Genomic DNA, 7,442 nt, shown 5'->3' on the forward strand with positions numbered 1-7,442 from the left:
AGAGGAGAGGAGAGGAGAGGAGAGGAGAGGAGAGGAGAGGAGAGGAGAGGAGAGGAGAGGAGAGGAGAGGATCTGGGCAGTCTGCAGAGCCAGGACAAGGATGATGGCATGTACCTTGCCTGTAGCTGGGTCTGTTTCATGGGTTGGGGCAACAGCATGTGCAGCCCCCAGGGCTTTCAGCGCTTTGCTCCTTCTCCTCACGGCAATTGAATACAGAAATATTTCTAATGGTGCAGRCATTCCCCCAGGCAGTTCCCTGCAGAGCAAAGCGGTTATCACAGCTTGGCCCGYGTTGCAGACAGGCAGGGCTCTCCCCGCAGATCTGCCTCCCTCAGGCATTGCTGGACCAGGGCTTTTTGCCTACCTCTGTCTTACACTGCTTGATGTTTTCCTGCTGATCCTTTGGTTTCCCCGTTTGCCTGGGGCAATCCCCTCTGCAGTGGCTGCTGTGCTGTCAGCCTGCCCTGCAGAGAGGAACTGGCCAAGGCTTTCACGCTATGGGAAATTCAGCTGCAGCTGCCTCAAGAGGCTCTGGTGCTCCTGGAAGCACATCCGTGCATGGGCAAGCTCAGCCCCGCATTGCCCYGTTGCTATCAGGGCAAAGCCTGGTGCTCTGTGCAGGTTTGCACAAGGTCCAGTCCTTGGAAATGTCAATCTCTGCTTTAGATGCTGAAAATCATCATGGGTCACCGTGGTCTCTTCCCTGCAGCTATTCCCTCTCATGAGTGGAGCCTCCTGCAGTTGGTCCTTGGACCCTCTGAGTCACTTCACACAATTTCATCTCTTCTGAGCCAGGTCAAACCAGCCCAGGCAGATGAAGGGTGTACACTCCTTGCTCTATTAGCCCAGAGGTGCTGACTGTGAGCCCTGCTCCTTGTGAGCACAGCACAGTCTTTCAAATGCTCATAAGCATAAGCAGCAAAATTCTACGAATCATATTGAAACAAAAGCTGATTTTCCTTCCAGGTCACATACCACACTGTGCAATGTGAGAGCCTTGTTTTCATCCTGCTGGTGCTACTTCTTAAATCCCCTGGGAATAGCTGTCATTGAAGTAGTGCAGCCAGGGAGGAAAGTCCATTCCTACCTACAGGCACAGATAGGCAGAGAATTGGTACGGGGAGAGATCTGGTCTTACTCTGCTTATTTAGGACCAACTCTTTTGTGGATAGGAAATGCCTTAACGTTACTAACTTCCAGTTTATGCCAATGAGCCCATCGATGCGTTGTACCTCCCCTGCATCACCAACCAAGGGCTGATCCTGGCTGTTTCATTGCCTTCACCTCAGATACTGGTGAAGCATGCAAGCTTGAAAACCAACCACAGCTTGAAGCAGCCGATCCCAAGCATTTATTAGCACAACAGAGATGCAGATGGGCTGTCTCTTGCCGTGTGCAGCCAGTGACCATGGTTGGTTTTGTGTCTCTCCCAGAGATGTCTCCAAGTCGCATCTGAGCTCTGAGAACCTCTCTCAAGCTCTCGCTCGTTCACACTCTCTCTGCAGTGCTGCGTTGAAGTGGAGACCTAATGCATTGTAACAGGGAGCTTGTCACAACATATTAGCAGGGTATCTCTGGGTAATTCCCTTCCTACAGCTAAAGTGTGTCTCATTTTCCCGGAAGATTTTAGGAAAGTTTTATAGATGTTATACAGGCTCAGTAAATAGCTCTGCCTTGCTTTAATACAGCATGTCTGATCCTTCACCAGATGCTTTTCCTGCTTTGCTTGGTTTCCTTTTTTTCCACCCTATCATGCAGCTTTTCTCCCTCTCCAGTTCCGACTCAGCTCTGCAGAGCCACAGGCAGCAGTCTTGCCAGCTGTGGGAAATTCTGACCTTTCCCATTTCTGTGCCTCTTGGGATCAGAACAAAAAACCTGTGAACTGAAATTGTGCCCAGTGTGCAACTGCTCATGTATTTCAATCCAGGAGCTCTCAAAGGCTTCCCCTGGAAGTTTGCAAGATCCATATCGCAGTTTGGCTATATGCCACATGGTGCAGCAAGAAGGATGAGATTGATCTCCCCTGTATTGGTGTCTCCAGGGTGGCCAAGTCCTCACCATGGTCCCTCAGAGGCTGAAGGAGGTGCACGCAAGATATACAGCAGAGCAGAAGTTGTATCTGACCTAGGGCAGGTGGCTCTTTTAGWTTGGGAAGAAAGAAGCTTAAAGTGAACAGCTGTGGTGTGAAGACCTCCAGCGTGACTTGACCACCTTCTGCCTCCAAGTAATAAAAAAGTTAGAACAAAATGAACCAAAAAAAAAAAAAAGGATGAAATGCACAGTCCATCCTTACATAAATAGTTCTATTCTTTAAAATCTCCTGAACTCAACAGTTCAGGATGTGAACAGGGATGAGCTTAGGCCATTGCTTTAGGAAAGACAATGGGAACGGTGTTTCCCAGCAGCCAACTGATCCAGAGCTAAACAACCCCTACTGCTGTTAGTGGGGCTGGTTAAATGGCAGGCAAATGCCCATAGATCAGACAACCGCACCCATACAGGGTGCGATTAAAGGGAAGATCTATGGACTGGGTAATATCCACAGAACAGTCATTAAACTGACTGGGAGCATATCCTGCTCTGCCTGGAGGAACGAGGTTAATCACRCAGATTCATTTCATAGCTATTTGTCTGCCCAGGCTCCACACGCGCCTTCATCACAGTGGCACAAACACAGCGGGAACCACCAGGGACAGCTCTGCGGAGCAGGAATAGCTGGAGCTTCTTTGACATCTGCACGAGCAGAGTTTCTCTTCCCATCCCCATGTGAGAACTGCGGCCCCAAAAAGCTGATGTTAGAGGACAAGTTAAGGCACAGCCCAGTGTCTGTATAAATTAACACAAGTTCTGGCTTGCTTCAGGTGAGATGGGATTATACCAATGGTGTTACATCTGTGTGGCACATCATGGCTGCATGCATTAGTTATATTATTATAATTTTTTTCTTCCTTTGCTAAAAACAACAAAAAGAAGGATGTGATGCACAGAGCCATTCTCAGCACCAGCCACAAGACTATTTACTTGTCTGTCCCCCTTCACTTCATCACCCCTCAGAGGCAGTAGACTGTCCCTGTCACAGCAGCCAGAGCCGTTGCTGATAGCCCAAAAAAATCTCTCTGGGTGAAAGCCAAGCCCAGCTGATGCTTGTGCAGTGGCAGGTTAAAATACGGATGATCCATCAAAACTTTGCAGGCCGGCAGTGAGCTTTACCTGCTAGCCAAGAACATGCTGGTGGCCGCAGGAGAACAGAAGGTTATTTCTGGGCCTCCTATTTGGGGCCATCTGTGACTTTCGTTGTTGGTTCTTGTGCGAGAAACGAGGTCTTGTGTGTCTATATCCCCTAGGTGGCATCTCCRCACTGTGTGGTGGCAGTCCCTGCTCACCGCTGGACTCTGGGCAACACGGGAACCTGGAGGACACAGCCCCATATCCGGGGCAGGAAGGTGCTTCCATGGAGAGTCGCCCAGTATTCCCTATAAGACCCTGTAAGATTCTARGATTCTCATCTGGCTGCAATGAGAATCCAGCCTCGTCACTTCGTTGTTGTCATGGCTTCCCTCTTTCCCAGCTCTCTCTGCTGCTCCTTCAGCCCTGCCTCCTCCTCCTCCTCGTCCCTTCCCAGGCTCCTGTTGGGACTCCTTTTCTATCCAGCTAGTCTTCATTGGCCGGTGCCCCCCTCCCAGCCTTCACTAGCTGTTTGGGCAAGAAAGAGCTGCAAGAGCAGAGCGTTTTTGGGTTGCAGCCCAGGGTAACTGCAGCTGCCGTGTTCATGTGCACAAGCAATAGTGTCTAGGAGCAAAGAGCAGCTGCCAGGCACAGCTCCAACCCTTGCTATGACACATTGGCCATTTTGATTTCTGCTCCGCTTCCAGACCCTCCTCCCTCCCTGCTCCTGTCGCTCTCCTGCAGGTCTCCATCCACTCTGAGGTCTGTGGATTAACAATGTGACTGTGTAAACCTTGCATGCCCAGATATGATTCCTCTTCCATCCATAGATCAACAGGGTGGAAGTGCCTCCAAAAAGCAGTGCTTTGACTTACGCTGCTCCGCTGCAGAGCAGGATGCCACCTCTAACAAAGCACTTTTATTGTGCACGTGTGAAATCGCTGGAAGGCAGGCCAGTGTGTACAGGCACCTGGGGAGGGACAGGATGCAGGCGCTCCAGCCTTGGGTCAGCAGATGAGCAGCATGACATAAATCACTACGGCTCTCCTCGTCCCTGCTCTGCTTGGGCTGCTGAGAGTGCAGGAAGTGCGTTCCCTATGGAACCTCAACATGGTGTGATAAATGTGCAAGCTCTGTCTGGTGGCAGTGACAGATCATCTACATGCTTAGCTCTGGCCTCCTTGCATGCGGCACTCCTCAAGATCATCTACAGAGGAAGCCTTTTGGACATATATCGGCCAAAGAGAAGGACGTGTCTCCTGATCTTTCATAAATTTTACCTTGCTAAGGCAGTTCTCTGATCCTCATTATTGCATGTCTAAGGACACCAAGACCTTACTGCATCTTGCTGAGGCTGAACCAAGCTCTCATCTGCTCACAGAGTCTCAGTCTTTGTGGGTAAAATAGATTGTAAATACCCATCTGCTCCATACGACACTACATTGCAGCCATCCAAGCCTCATCTTTCCCCTTCCACCATCAAGCTGTCCAAGTCCAAAGCAGAACACATACCAGGGCATGAACACTGGAGGTGKTCAGGTCACTTGGTAGGGCTTACTGCACAGACTAAGCATGGTAGACAGGAGAAGGCAGGCTTTGCAAAGGGGTTTTATGCCTGAGCTCTCACCAATTTGAAGGACAGTCCAGTCACTGAGGTTGTTGTATGCTATGGTCCCAGATATCTCCTTCCCATAGCTGCTGGGAGAGCCAGGGAAATTCACAAAATTACATTTCTCTCCTTCTTAGCCTATTGCCTTCACCGCCTTTGCATCCAATATGATCTCTTTTTTTTTTTTTTTTCCATTTATCATTTTGGTCCCAAGAGTAGTCCCCCATGCTTCTGGTGGGCCAAAAGGTGTAGTGAATGGTCCTTTGGCAGAACACACACAGATTTGAATTTGCATCAAGAACTAGAAGCTGAACTGCCCCAAAAGGGGCTAACCCTACCCGAGGTGAGGAAAAACAAGTGCTCTTCCTGCAACTCCCTGCTACACTCAGGATTCCCCCCTGCTTCTTCCCTCTCCATGTGCCACAGCTATTTGGATTCCTCCCTAAATGACAGCCCTCAGCAGCCTCTCCAACACACGAGGCCCTTATTCTGGAGGGAATGCAGCCAGCATGGATTTCTGCACAAGCAACAAACATCATGTACAAATGTTCCCTGTTCCAAGGCACTGCTCCGTTTGGATTTGTAGCAGGCTTTGCAAAATGCCTGGGAGGCTGGGACAGCTTTTAGTATGCTGGCTGTGACTTCATGTGTCCTGAGGGGGTTTATAGCTACAAATCCTTCATCGTCTTTAGTAAATTGTGGCCTCTCTGCACCACGCACATTTGCTGCTGTTTAGAACGTTCAAATCCTTGGGCCTGACCCTGAAGTCCTCTGACTCCTCTTCCAAAACACCGGCAGCCCAAGAGAACTCGACTCAGCCCTGCTGCACATCCCTCTGAGACACTTTTACATGGGGAGGAAAGGAGACTGCTTGGCAAGAACCCATTTACTGAATTGCTGAACGTCCAACCAAGCTGAACCTCAGGAGACAAGGCAGGTGATGCTAAAAGATGTGGTGCATTTCTAAATTGGGATTAGCTGTCAGAACAATTAACCATCGGAAGAAATCTGGAGAATAGAGGAGACCCACAAATGATGTTACTGGAGACCGGGGCCAGCAGCCTGGGCAGTCTGGCCTGCTTTTCCCCCACCCCACTCCCTTGACTCCTGTTCTATGTCTAATTTTAGGTTAAAGGCCTTTTATCTGATATCAACCCTCCAGCATGCCCTAGGCACTCTAATAAGAAGCGTTTCTCCTCCCCRTGACTTTCCAAAGGGAAATAGTCACAATATTTTCACAGAGGCAGGAGTGACAGCTTCCTGTGAAGTATCCATAGCTCCTGAGGTCTGCTGTTATAAGTGTCTCGGAAGGATATCTCCTGGATTAGACCTTCCTGAAGTGCATTTCTGTGCCATGCGGTACCCTGTCCTGGCATCCTCTTTCCCTTTGTCTTGCCTCTGGTGAGGGAGCCCCTCACTAGATGCTAAATGAGTCACCTCCAGTGAATGAAAGGCCCCAGCTTCCAAAATAGCCTAGATTTCAAGGTGATTTATATATATTAAAAAAAATCCTCCCATTCAGTTTATTCTCCTTCTGTACTTTGAGGTCACATTTGCTACCCTTCGGTTCTGAACATGCTACTGATTTATCCATTTAAATGGAGGCTGACTGTTCCTGCATATTCACATGACTCCAGGAGCTGGAGCTTGGATGCAGATCCATATTGTGAGACTCCAGGTAAACCTGAGCAGCAGGAGAGTCCTCTGCCTAGAAAGCAAACAGGAGCAATTCTTTTCTGTGGCAGGGAGTCTTTGCAGTGACATTCTCTGCAGTGGCAAAGCTTTGAAAGCACGGAGTGCTTTCAAAGGCACGAACTCACTCAGCCTTAAATGTGGCAAATTTCTTACTKGCATCATCTTGAAACAAGGACCGAGCATTTGTCCCTGTGTGACTGTCCCAGTAGAAATCAAGAAGTTCCTGCTAAATGCAAGAGATACTCAAATTACTCAAGTTAGCGGGACTTTCGGGACTTTAGAGATTTGTCTTTTTTGAGTTATCTTGCATAGCAATAAAACTCCAAGTAGAAAAAGGCCCATGAGACCCTTGGCTGTGCCCTGGTCTTGTTGACTTGCTGTAATGCAGACCAAGCTCTCAGGCCGTGGCTGCAGATTGCCTCCACTTGGCAGAGCTGACTGCAGTGTTCATCTGCTTACAGGTAAGAGTCCTGCCAGGACACCTTATGCTGGTGCATGAACAAAAAGTCATCTCCAGCTGCTGCCCATTTTCTTTCTTTGCTTAAAATCTAAACYTCACTTATCCATACTGCTATCGCAGCTGGTTTCTGAGCCGCTTCTCTGGATAACTGGCAAACTACAAGCAAGGGAATTGATTGTGGAATCAAATTATATGTTGAAACTGCTGGCTGCACTTCTTGTAGCCTTGCTTTAGGTACTGACACCACAGTGGCTGTTATCCCAGCAGCAGGCAGGAAAGAGCAGCAAAAGGGCTTAGAGAGGAATGATCTGTAGGGGACACCTGCCAGTGCATCAATGAATGTCTGGGTATGGACTGGGCTGGGACTGGCCATAAAGAGTTAGGAGAGATTGGAGGTTTCTGAAGACCATTATTGGAGTAGATGGAGCCTGACCCAGACTGGATTTTTCCCTAGTGAACAGCATTGCAGCCCTCTCCTTTTTCCCTTTCCCCTCCTTTTTTCCCTTTTCCTTT

The 7,442-nt window shown here is 49.0% G+C and overlaps 1 long non-coding RNA gene across 1 annotated transcript in view; it reads left to right on the plus strand.

Annotated features, from left to right (window-relative positions):
- The window catches only part of LOC112960284, a 19,343-nt gene extending 15,824 nt beyond the window's left edge, over window positions 1-3,519 (plus strand). The window contains exon 3 of the long non-coding RNA XR_003251732.1: window positions 3,345-3,519. This is a non-coding gene — a long non-coding RNA (uncharacterized LOC112960284). The remainder of the gene's footprint in view (window positions 1-3,344) is intronic.
- The last annotated feature ends 3,923 nt before the right edge of the window (window positions 3,520-7,442 follow it).

This window comes from Nothoprocta perdicaria, unplaced genomic scaffold (genome assembly GCF_003342845.1).
Source record: "Nothoprocta perdicaria isolate Ctin4 unplaced genomic scaffold, notPer1 scaffold_121, whole genome shotgun sequence".
NCBI classification, from domain to species: Eukaryota; Metazoa; Chordata; class Aves; order Tinamiformes; family Tinamidae; genus Nothoprocta; species Nothoprocta perdicaria.